This window comes from Mchenga conophoros, linkage group LG13 (genome assembly GCF_057382185.1).
Source record: "Mchenga conophoros isolate Kocher_MC1m ecotype Shallow Benthic linkage group LG13, M_conophoros_male_GT1.1, whole genome shotgun sequence".
Lineage (NCBI taxonomy): Eukaryota > Metazoa > Chordata > Actinopteri > Cichliformes > Cichlidae > Mchenga > Mchenga conophoros.
In genome coordinates this window covers 4,444,652-4,458,207 of record NC_140538.1, presented here as the reverse complement: position 1 = coordinate 4,458,207, position 13,556 = coordinate 4,444,652, and the positions used below count along the sequence as shown (strand labels likewise).

General features: G+C 39.5%; 1 protein-coding gene across 1 annotated transcript in view; it reads left to right on the top strand.

Moving 5' to 3' along the window:
• nrg3a (neuregulin 3a) overlaps positions 1 to 13,556 on the top strand; it is a 360,952-nt gene that overhangs the window by 216,118 nt on the left and 131,278 nt on the right. The gene's annotated exons all lie outside the window — the stretch shown is intronic.

The window sequence follows — 13,556 nt, the reverse complement described above, 5'->3', positions numbered from 1 at the left end:
ACGCTCGCGTTTGCCATCCTTATGGGATGGCTGCAGAGTCAGAAGGAGATGTGAGTCATAAGGACTGCTCGTCCTCTCACACAGAGACCCACCGTGCATACATGCCAGTGCTCCATGCTTTGGGCAACATAGTCAGGCATTCATTAGTGCTCAGCTAACCAGGAAATTAGTCACTGTGCTAAGATAATATTTTAAGAACATGGCAAGAGGCCAATGCATTGAGTTTTAAAAGTATGTGATACTGAATTTGATTAATTACTTTTTGAGCTAAGTGTGATTTTTTTTCTGAAGAGGACCAAAGGTCTAATAATAGCTTTGGTGTAATTACTGCTTCAAACAATGTCTGTTTAAATATCTTTCTGACCATTTTTCCTAAACACTTTTACAGTCATTTATCTCTTTATTCTTATCCTCTGATTTTAGAGAGAACTGTTGGCCCCGAGTAACGATTCTGCTATACGCTGATTCCTACTGAGCCAGCAATCCAGGAAATTGCACTTCACCGCTTCTTTCTTGGAACAGTTTATTTATTCTGTCTTCAGAGTTGCATGCAATGAATTTGGTTTCTGGACAGTTTAGTATTTATTTCCTTCTGCCAGAGTGACCAGGCAAAAAACTGTGTCCTTGTGCCTAGTTAGCTAAGCCCGCCTCACTGCCCTCTGTTGAGAAGCTATTCCAAAGCATCAGGAAGGAAATCTCACCTGGCAAGTAGAGATGGTGTGGGTTTAGAAGAGATCCTTCCAGAGCCCGAGCCAATGAGACAGGACAGTGACACAGATACTCTCTGGAGGTTGGAACCAGATATATCACGCACGAACCCTGGCGCTGCTTGCGTACCGCCAGCTACGATGTTGGTTCAGTGTGTGTTGCGGGTCATACAGTCGACCTCTCATTCAGTGAGGGTGTTTTTGAGCAATGTAAAATCTTACTTTGGGACCCATTGTAAACCTTTTTTAAAAACACTAAACATGATGGAAGGGGGCTTGCTGGCTTTTAATTTGCACTTTTTTGCTCAGGGGTCTTTTTTGGATTGAATGAATGTGGAGCACATTGCTCAAGAGCACTGAATTGAAAAACTAAACAGCCGTGTAGCTTTAAAACATTATTCAAGACAAAGAGTACTGATATAAAGGGTACTGATGTTTCAGATTTTATTTGTTTGATATCTGTTTTTTTGCTTCATCATTGAGAGTGAAAGGCCACACGAGAACCTCTCCACAGTTGTAAACTTGAGCATTTCATTATTTCATCATTTATTCATTTATTTATTTATTTCACACTTAATTAAATGACCCTTGAGCTGATATGTTGTGCAGGTACAAACATGCAATGGAGGCCGCGTCTACAGTTTAGATAAAACAGTATGAAAAGAACGAATAGAATATTTTGTAGCGCCCATTCGCCAAGGATTCCTGTGTTTCCTGCACGACGTGAAGAACGAGATGGGAGGGGTAAGGCTCCACTGCTTTCTGGAGTGTAATCCTCCTTCTCTTACTGACAATCCTCCTCATCTTCCCTCCTATCTCTGTGGACTCCAGTCTTGTCTTTTCCTGGGTGACCTTAGGCTTTTCCAAAGCATTCAGCCATGGATCAGCCCCACTAGATTGACTTGGGCTGCACAGGTGCGAGGAGCAGCTGCACAGGGGAATAGATGACTTTACTTTCCCTCCTCATGCACACATACACACACTTACAAGCCAATTAACAAGAAGCATGCATGAAATTGAAAATATAGCAGCCATAACACACATTTAAGCTGCCAGTAAACAAGCTGATTAAAATGTATATGGAAAAACACAGCCGTGTGACACATTTGTGTCAGAATTCCAGTGTCATGTCATGTTCACTATATATGTTTTTAAATATAGCATAAATTGGGAAAAAAAGAATGTTTTCAGCAAACTGCACAAACTGTCCTTTGGGTTTCTTATCGTGATGCTCTGGGTGATGGGGATAAAGATAGACATGAGGTAAAGAACCATGTGCTCACATATAAACACAGTTTGATGGGGAATGTTTTAAGTCAAACCAAAATGCTTTCCTCAATCTATCCAACTAATTAACCAGCAAGTAAAAGCATAATTAAAAGGTGAGTGTTCCCATTTGATAATTACAGCCTTTAAATGTGGACTGTGTTGCTCGTTAAAAGGTTGCTGTGCCTGGTGTGTTATGGCATCAATGCCAGGGACACCTTGTGTGTATCTCTGCATCTGTAGCAGCATTTAATAGACTGGCTTTGACTCTTTATGATGACAACACATCAGGAAACAGGTTTGCATTAACGAGTATCCATTAAAATGTGATGTGACACAATGTTATACATTCTTTGTTGTTTTTACAAATATGTTACTTTATTTTGATGCCTGATCATTATGCAGAATTTGTTTCCCCTGAGTGAAACCTTTGCATCTTCTGCCCGTTACCTTGTAGTAAAATATCGACCATCGACAGCACGGGATTTTTTGCTTCACATCAGATTTTTGTCTCATTTCCAGTGTTAGCAAGCGTGGTTTGGTTTAAACATTTTTTTCCAAATATTCAAACAGTGTTTCAAGTGGCATTTAAATGCTGTTGAGCCAACGGTTATAAATAATGTTTGATAATCCTCTGCTTTTCAGCCATTTTTCAACCAGTGCTCACTAACTCCAGAAAGCATTTCATACTCAAAGCTCACGAGACTTTAGTCAATGTCACATTCCGCTGCCCTGAACTCTTTGCTCTGGGCATTTGGAAAAAACCCTTAATGCAATCAGTCACACAAAAAAGGACACATGTGAGAGTTATCCCAAGATACCCTCCGACATCACATTCCAACTGTGAGTTTGTCAGGAGTCAACGAGTGTGTATATAGAGGTCAGTGCATTCTGGGAAATATTGTTTCTGTCAGTAGGGATTTACCTTGACTGGATAAAGGTGTGTCAGAGAATATTTGTTATAAACAAAGCAATGTCAAAGTATTTTGTCATTAGAGAAACAAAAAAATCTGTACTGCTAATTAAATTCACAAACCGCTCGGATGCTGATAAAAAAAGAAAATCCTTCTTTTTCTTAGTCACTTCTTCTCCATCTTTCTTCCCTTTTCTTTCTTCAGACGGCCCTCCCTCTCTCTGTTCTCTCCTTCCCCCTCTCCTTCTCTTTTGCTTTGTCAATTTCTCTAAACCCTCTTCGCCATCTGTGCGATAATAATGGCACACCAGTGGGAGTTCCACTGGTGTCTTTCTGACAGTAATAAACAAGGCTGATGCCATGGCATGCTTTCGAGGTGGGAGAAAATTAAACAGATAAGAGACCACATATTGTGGCTAGAAGGCACCGCTTTTGGTGAGCGAATCCTCCAAGATGCAAAGAGGAGCGCTCAACGTGCCTGGGAATGAAAAGCAGAAGCTGGAAAGAAGACAATTTTGGACCAGGAAACAAGCAATAAAAGGGCTTTTTGGGTGACATGGTGACTGAGAGGGGCTGAACAGAGAGCGGTAGTGGCCAAATGTTAGTGTGTCACTGTTTGCTGATTAAATTAGCACACAATGAAGGCTTGATTATCACTTGGCAGCTCAATCAGCTACCATCAAGCTTCATATTGTGGCTAAAACTAAAATAAAACATTCAAAACTAGCTTGTTTTCGTTGGTGTAAAATCCCCAGTCGGCATTTATTTATGGTTTTGCTTTACAGCGCTCAGCATCACACTGAGCAACCCAGGGATAGTATACATGTACTGATGGAAACCCAACCAGACACATATTCACAAGATGCAGACATGCTCACCTTGCTATATTCAGCCTATTTATATCAAAACCAGACCTTTAGGACTCTAATGCACATTGTGCAAGCGTCTTATGTCCATTTGAAGCTTTTGCTGAAGAGCACGATGACGTGCTCAGATTTGGATGGTAATTATAGAATTATGTCTGATTGGTGTTATTTCCAGTGGTTGTGAGTTTTCTCAAGCTGTCTTCTCAGTGCCATTTCTTAGTCTCAGCAACTTCTGAGCGTCTTATTGATTTGTATTGATGGTTTTGTTTGTCTCAATTAGAAAGATTTACCAACTTTAATTGTGCAATTGCATTAGTTGTCACTTAGTTTGGTAAACAGCACAAAGTATCCAATTAAGCCTCTTTGGTGAACATACTGTACACATGCACTGTGCATGCACGCATGTGCACGCATGTGTGGGTGGGAATGAGTATGTAAGAATGTGGAGTCTGTTTATCATAAACATAATATGAATTATGTGAATTTATTGGTAAAAACTGTTTCTGGAAAAGAATCTACACAGTTGTGTTTGTTGTTGAATCTGTTATGACAGTGATGGGGAATCATGAACTGGGATCTGCACTGTGAGAGCGCAGAAACACTTGAAAGCTTGAAATAATTGTCAAATTCAACACTGTTATGAGTAATAGCACTTACACAAATTATGATCATTAATCAAAAAGACATTTTAAAGGTAGTTTGAAGGTAGATGAAGAATATCCTGAAGCGATTGGGTAAAAATGCTTTAAATACTTTAATTCTTGGGTGACACTATTGTATTTTTTAAAATCTTTTTCTTTTCAAAATACTGCACTAGAGTATTGCTTTGCAGTAAAATGACATGTGTCACCCAACTCAAAAATGATAGAAAGTTGGTAAAATTAGCATAGATAGCACATGCATGAAACAAACACTTTTTGGGATGCACAACACAGTGATTTTTGTAAAGATCCACTGTTTAAACCCACTTTAAAAAGCACTTGAGATTTGGTGCCTAGACTTGAGAGACATGAGGTTTATAGTTAAGGTAATTACATAAAAAATGAAAAATAAGCATCATGACTTGAATTTTGGGGTTTAGTTTGCATGAATTTCTGTCTGCTGTGACAAAAATCCTAATCGACTTTCCTTCTGGTATGCACCGTTTCTGTTTCGTGCTTTGACGTGAGTGACAGCCAGGATGTTTTTCATTATAAGAATCAGTGATATAAATCAGTGAGCTGAAATAGGATCACATTTTTATTCCAACACCGACACAGACTCATCATTCGGAGGCTCATAACTTACTATGATGCCATTTGCCTCATTCGGTCATAGGCAGTAAAAGGGGTATAAGCATTTCAAAGGTGTGTTCGGACACACAACACACAAACGTACGTCCAGATATCATACATGTCTGACAGCTCTGTCAAGGCTGTCAGGGATACACTGAGGAAGGAGAAAAAGGAGATTCATGACCTCATGGCGCGAGACAAAAGCAAGAGGCAGAAAAATAAAGGCGAGAGACAGAGATGGGGTTACAGGAAGTGTTTGGCACATCAAAGCTTGAAGAATATTGCAGCGTTATCCTCGATAATGATGCACAAAAACTCACAAGATGTGTAGCGCACAGTAACAAAACTCAGAGTGAAAGGAGATAGTAAGAGGTATGGGTGGGGTGGAGGAGTGGATGAGGATGTAGACATACAATAATTTGGTGGTGTTCCTAATCAAGGCATCCCTTTCAAGTCAGCAGGTTTGATGTGGTAATAGGATGCAAATGTATGCAAATGAACCTTCTTTTCCCTCCAAACTCTGAATTTGCTTTGCCCCTTTATGCAGGATGGGAGAACTCTGAATAAACAGGCGAACAAGGCATGGGACTATTGATTATAATGTATTTATTATAATTATTTTATAATTATAGGGAAAGTTTTAAGTTGGCACCAAAGACACTGTAATTTACCCTGCCTGTACCTGAACTCAGGTATCGAGGTGAATATCAGCATGTATGCCATCGAAAAAGAACTTTTATAATGAACGCAAAAAGCAAAAGGTGTTGTAAAATATATATTTACATAAGGAATTGCTGAGGAAAGTAGAAAGGCAGGAATATGGAACATAGAGACGGAGATTGCAAGCGACAGAGAGGGAGAATAGAAAAAAAAGAATAACTGAAGACAAGCTGTGCCTGCAATGTTAAGCAGGTCTGGAGTCCCAGTGCTACCTGGGAGCTATACCAGCCTGCTGATGTGTGTTTTCACTGTAGTGCACTTCACTCTGAAATGGCAGCAGCGCCCTAAGCCCAGACATGTCTGTCTCCTTCTCTGACTAACAAGAAGCAGCCCTCAGTCAGGATATTTTCAGAATAGCGAGGCTTGATTACACATGTAATCACACATGCAATGCATGAACCCTATGGCAAAACACCCACACTCAGATGCTTTACAAACCTTGAGAGGGCTCATGCATAGTCCCTGCATACGGCGGCTCCCTCATGCACCTCATTATGTGTTCATGGATTTTTTATGTTTTCCCATCTTGTCAAGAAGAGAATCTGGTGAAGGTCACTGTAACACTGACACTCGGCTAATGGTCAATTTGACAATTTAATTCTCTTTTAAACATGCTTTTTCTCCACTTACTGGCAATTAAGTATTTTCTGAAAAGCCAGAAATCACCTCTGAAGCAGTGTTATTAGACCTGACCCAATGCATAAGCTAACTAACCGCCTGCTTGGGGTGCCTGTAGCCACAAGGGGGCCCACAAGGGCACTTGTCTCCATTTGAGAGTGAATTAAAGGGATAACAATAGGGCACACTTTTGTTCTGACCTGGCTGGGCAGTGTAGCTCTTGAACTGTGTGACCTACTAGCTGAAAGTCACTTCCGGGGCTTTATTCAGTGATATATCACACACATTTTTAGTCAGGTTAAAAATATCCCATGTTAAACTATTCTGTCTCCCGGTAAACTATCTCGGGTCATAGTATAAAAGATATGCTCCGTATTCAGTTATCTCGGGATTTTATATAAAAGATTCAGTTTAATAAATAGTGCCTTTTTATATTTTATTATCTTTGCATTCTTAGACTGAAGCACAGGTGCAAACTGTGGAGGAAGGATTGCAGTGGGAGTAGAAGAACTCAGGTGTGAGATGCGACTGTGTGGCACTCGAAAGCAGCATTTTTTTTAGATCCTCTTTGGAACTGGTGCCCAGTGCAGAGCCAACTGGTGAAGCTTAAAGTAGCGCAGCTCCTTATTGTTTGTGCTGGAGTGAGGCTGAACTCATTCCAGCTGCACCTGCCTGTTGTTAAGCTTAAACTCCATCCTCAAAAAGGCAGAGTGATTGCCCTGGAGCTGACAGTTGGTCACAGGGGGGCATTCCCGGTTTTGGTTGTGGAAATAACACTTTAATTATTTCCCACTTCACAACATTATCTCCAGCAGTTATTTTTGCCCTGCTATGAGTCTCTACCTACATTGTATGTGCACGCCTTTAAGCTTTCACGCAGTACTGACTGATTCTCTCATCACAAAAGAAAACCATTTGTGTGCACACTTATGGATGTTACAGTACACAAGAAAGCACCAAGCGTTAGCTCATAATGTGAGTGTATGTTTGCTCCCATACCAAATATGGACATCTTGAAAACAGAAAACCCCATTCATGCATTGCCAAACAGCAGGAATGTGTATATAAGTAAGTCTGTAAAACCAACACACTGGTTATAGTTTTACAGTTTTATTCTTATAGCTCCAAACCACAACAGCAGTTGCCTCAGGGTGCTTTACATTCACAGAGATCCTACAATAACACAGAGAAAACCCCACAGAAGAGGGGCCTGAAAGCTGAAGTACATTTAGCCCAAAGTTGATGCGCATCCATCTGGATCTAGTAGAATGCTACAATTCACTGCATCCCAATTCCTGTCAGGCGTCCGTCAACTCTCTCTACTAATGCAATGAAAAGTTTAATAATGGATTGCACTTATATAGCGCTTTTCGAGACCTTCAAAGTGCTTTACAATTCCACTATTCATTCATTCACACTGGTGGAGGCAAGCTACAGTTGTAGCCACAGCTGTCCTGGGGCAGACTGATGGAAGCGAGGCTGCCATATCGCGCCATCGGCCCCTCTGGCCATCACCAGTAGGCGGTAGGTGAAGTGTCTTGCCCAAGGACACAACGACCGAGACTGTCCGAGCCGGGGCTCGAACCGGCAACCTTCCGATTACAAGACGAACTGCCAACTCTTGAGCCACGATCGCACGGTCGTTTAAATAGTAAAATGTTATTTTGGTTCAGTGAGACAACTCACTCAACTATTTAAATGATCAGAACTCCAGCAGAAAATATTCTATTGCCCCAAATCATCTCCCATCATTCTCTACAGATTAACATACATTTGGGGAGTAATGAAAAAGGCTCAGGAGGAATAAAGATTCCTTCTGAGCCTAGAAGTATTTGCTGGAATGGCTGAAACAGCAGACAGTGATGCAAGGCAGCAATGACACTGATGTTTCAGAGGGAAGATGTGAAACTTTTATAGTTTGGTTAGACTGGATATTGTAATATTGGAGCCTGTGTGACTTGTGGAGAATGAGCCATATTATGTTTGATATGGTTAGTTTTTAATAGCAGTATATTTTTAAAATACATCAGGGATTAAAAAAGGAGTTTGTCTCACGAATCTTTCTACAAATTCACATACTGTGGGGGATCTTTTGGTTCAATGACAGGAAAATTCCTCTGACATTGTGATAATTGGATAAAATGACTTACATTCCAAAACATACTAATGACAGCAGCAACACTTTCAGAATAACAGTCATGTAACATTATATTATTGCTATTATTGAATTATCACAGATAAATCTCAAAGATGAATCAGTCTGCTTACTCACGAATTGTTTTGTATTGAATTTGAGTCATGAAATGGGAATACCGAGTACCAAAACTTGCAGACTTCTTGGAGTAATATTAATAAAACCTAAAAATGATGAAATATGCAGAAATAATTGGATTCAATTTAATCAATAAATGAAACTGTCATTCCATATGATTTGTAATCGGTCTTTCCTAATCTGCATTTAATATGTTTCTCATTCATTTTCAATTTTATTAGAATGTGCACATGAATATGTATATAGGTGTGTTAGGGAGAGAGACAGAGAGAGAGAGAGAGACTTTAAGTGTGATTGTTATATGTGTATAAACACTTCTGACTATAAAAAGATCATCATGTGCCTGAGAAACATGGCTAATAATGGAGCCATTGTTTTTCTTCTTTGGTTTACTGCAGCGCTGTTTGTTATTGACCAAGAGTGAGCATGCTATTTCAGGGTTGCAACCCCACAATTCTTTACTCCAGGCTGAGACTGGGCATAAAGGAGGTTTTGCCTCTTCAAGCTGTGGTCGTGAAGGCCATAGGTTGAACGCAGCATCTGTCAGGAGATGTCATGCTGTTCCGTACCTGACATCCATTTGTCTGTTTTCAGCTTGTTAGGGATAGAGGTGAGTGTAGGTGCAGCCTTGAACACCTCGCTGATGTAAGTGGAAGAAGGAAAAAGTATTTCCAGAGAGATTTGGAGTACAACGGCTAGAGAGAACAGAGGAGAGGACATAATGGCCGTGATCCTAATGGATACTGACAGTCCTCCCTGTATAAGTCCAGTGCTTCTCATTCACTGGAGATCAACCTATTTTCTCACACATCGATACATCGATTTCACATATGACATCATAGATACAAACAACACTTTAAATATTTAGTAATTTAAAAAAATAAAAGTAAAAACTCACCAATTTGTGATATAGTGATATAGTCACGACCTATAATCTACCAAGTTGTTTCTATCAATCCATTCTCATGTGTAGTGGTTATAGTTGGTAGTTGGTAGTAACTATATCACTTGGTTAGGGTTAACTGTAGGCATTAGGTGCAACTTGGTTAGCCTTAGACATTAAACTATTTACTTTGGTTTAAATTATAAGCCAGCCACATATTATAAAACTTTGTTTTCCTGGTTGCCATGGTAACACCTCCTGCTTTTTTTTCTCCAAAACAAAATATGTTTCTCACATGAAACCTATTTCCTATTGAAGGGCATTACTTACAAATCTGTGCTTGATATCATGAAAAAAACATAGGAATTAATGGAAGTCAACATGAAATATGGATTACTTTCTTATGACTGTTCCACAAACTGTTGTGAGACTGGGCTGGGCTCACTCTCTTTTATTCATTTTTTTAAGACTTTGAGAGTGGAATGAGCACTACGAGAGTGCCAGTTAGTGCTATCATATTCAAGAGGAATGGAGGCATGTCTACAGTTAATGTCTCCAAAACTAAGCAGCTCACATCAGAAATATTCATATAAATATAAATCACCAAAGACCAGCAATAAAAAAATGTGAATTTTATTTGGGCCAAGTGGTATTTTGAGTTGTTTATTTAGTCCCAAAAAGTTGATTCTGTTCATCTGACTTCTTTATACTGAAGAAGTCACTTGGATGAGTGAACATTTGGCTCTTTCTCCCACTGAAAACGTTTCGTCCAGATGGAAAGAATCAACTTTTTGGGATTTACTTACCTGCATTAACACTCTTTTGTTGTGCCTTAATCCCCAACAAGTCCAAAAGTCTAAAACTTTTGGACACAATGGGACACATACAAAAGCAGAAGAAAATTCTGAGTCACAGTTGGACTGGAGCCTATCCCAGCTACTGCAGAGCGAGAGGCAGGGTGTACACCCTGCACAGTCACCTCTCTGTGTTAGCCCAATCTGTCGCAAGGCTAACACAGAGAGACAGACTACCATTCACACTCACCTTCACACCTACAGCCCATTTAGAATCCTGTTTTTCCACACAGATATGGGGGAGAACATGCAAAATCCAAACAGAAAAAAACGATATATTTTGTCTGCCATCCATAATCAGTTTTTTAACATTGGCTCCCCAATTGCATGGCTAGTCATGGGACATGGGACAAGTTTGGTCTTCATGTTGACATCTCAGAGTTGCTTACTTTTGTTAGTTCCTCAGCCTGAATGTATTTTAATGTGAAAAAAAAAATAATGAAAATGTGGAATGAAATTGGGGCACAGTTGCCAAAAACATCCTACTGGGACATTTAACAAGTCTGTGTTCCCTTATGAGTTTCTCTGTGTGTTTAGAAGCTATTCTGAGCCAAAAACCAGAAGCCTATTAAGTTTTTGTTACACACAGGGTTTTCTTTACATGCTTGGTGTTTCGCTCCCTTTTTCATGCTGTGGCTCCAGTGGCTAGTCCTTGTTAAAAATATTATCTCATACTGACACTCTACAACATTAATTGTCTCTCAAAGAGAGCACACAGTGGCATTAATGTGCAGGCGCAGTGTGCTTCTAAAAACTGTTGGCTTGTGATTGGTGTATTTTTTTTTCTTCCTGCAATTATTATTAGACTAAATATAAAATTACACTACTGAGAATAGCATTTAAATTTATAGCCAATATATTGCCAAACAACATTTGTGGTCACCTTTGAGTACCAGCTATAAATTGTACTGCTGTACGTCCAATCTGTAACATAGTTTTTCACATCTAATAATGACTTTTATTATTAAACAGTTTAGCACTCACCTAACAGATAAGCCAGTGACTTTCTAAACTTAAGGTATTTTAACTTTAATAATTTTGATGATTATAAACTACTTTTTTGTGCATTAATCATCAGTACAAAGTCATGGTTGATGAGTCTTCTGTGATATATCCCATGATAAATACATCTTTCTCTCGCTGCATAATAAAAGAGCAAATGCAAAAATATGCTCATTGATCTAATATCTGCCATGTTAACCTTTCCTTAATAAACTATTTTTGCATAGTCTTCACATTCAGCTCTAGAGAGCATTATCTTATTGCTACACAGATGGCCACCTGGCTCCCACTGAACTAACATGGGATGCACTCTCCTGATGTTATTAGCTGCACTCAGATGTCCTGTCCTGGTTGTAAATTACTGTATTTCTGCAGTGGGACTGCAGTGAATATTTTGTAAAAGAAGAGAGAGTGCTTCATCATACCTTCAGTATCCAATGGAACTGCAGCACAGCCTTTGCATTGTGAAACAGTGAGAACAAAACCCTCAGAAATGTCAGCTGTGGATACAACCTAAAGCCTTTGTTGTGCCAAACGTTTTACTGTTACTGCTTTGTTGAAGGGGCCGGTGGGGGACTTGCTAATTATCAAATTTTCAAGTTACTAAATATTAAGACCTTGCAACAGTTCATTAAGCTTTTTTTTTCAAGTCTGTCTCAACTTCCCCACAGTACGTCTTGCTGACAAATTCTATTGTTAAAATAAAATGACCTTCGGCTTTTTGTGGAGGCAGATTTTTCTTCTGTTTTTCTTCCAGTCGAAACTTTTTGGTGACATTTTCAACACATCCCTTGAAAATTGCTCAAACCAAATCTTTCTCCTAGCTCCAGCATAACCTCTCAACCTTACCTGTCTTTTTTTCAATTTTACACACTAAATGAATTCTTCCTCTTTTCACTTGTGTACTTCCAAACCCTTTCTGTCATACTCCTGAGATGGAAGGGGACTGCCATTTTCATGTGAGAACTAGTGTCACAGTATCATGCAGACTGAACAGAATCAAGAAGGGAGAGACGGAAGTCCATGTGGGTGTTGGAAAGACTTTAAGCGTCTAGTGCAGGTTTGGATGTTTGCTTTTATGGCATGTCAATGTGCAGCTCACCCGCTTGATTCAAGAGTCCGTAACAGACTATAAGAAAAACTGAAGGTTTTATTAAGGTCACAAAGTTACTTTATACTTCCTCTATTAGTGTACAGCACTCTGGCTTATGGAGATACAAAGGGCAGATCGATGAGCATTGCAGATGGAGCAGCGCTGTGCACAAGTCAGAAGATTTGCTTTGATATGTGTTATAAATCAGCTAATGCTGACAGGAGAGCTCACATGGGTGGCAGCTAATGGTTCCCAGTGTGACAATATAAACATCTGGTTGCAAAAATAATATTACAATGTCACACATGCTTACACATTTTAGTCAAAATCACTCTTATGCACACCATCTTTATCCTAGAAGTGACTTACTAATTAGAAATATGTGTGATCCAAGGGTTACTGAAGACTAATTCATCATTTTTGACTCTTCTGCCAGCTAATTTTAGTGTCTCTTTCCCCATTCCTTGGCTCTGTTGGTAATCCATACACACAGTGTACATGTACAGAAAGTGACCAACAAACATACGTGTTGTCTGGTCACTGTGTGCCATTTTAATTGCTCATTGACATTGATTGTCCAAGTCTGTTTTGGAAGGATCATTCTTCATATTTTCTCATTTGGCCGTTTTTATGGTGGTAGTGGTGAGCATTTGATGACACATTAACCTAGAATCACCAATAGCTGTGTGATTGTTTTGATCTGTTGGCGATAAAGGCCAAATAATTTTAAAACTCATCAAGCATCCGGTGAGAACTTGTAATCTATGCATAGGGGCAAATTCATTGTGGGAGAGATGATTCTCATTAGCCCTGTTTCATCATTCATCATAGCATAAAGTCAAAACTCCTTTGCACTGATTTACAGTGACACCTAACTTTTAGCAGACTAATAAACACAAACCATACCAGCAATTCTACCCAACGCATAAAAAACATTTCCCTTCATATGTCGTTTATCTTATATATCAGGGGGGTTTTGGCGGGGGTGGGCGGCTTGTAGGAATAAGACAGTCAAAGGAGCTTGGAAAGAAAAGTGTCTGGTCTTCTTAAAGTTTCCTTGAAGACGTTTCACCTCTCATCCGAGAAGC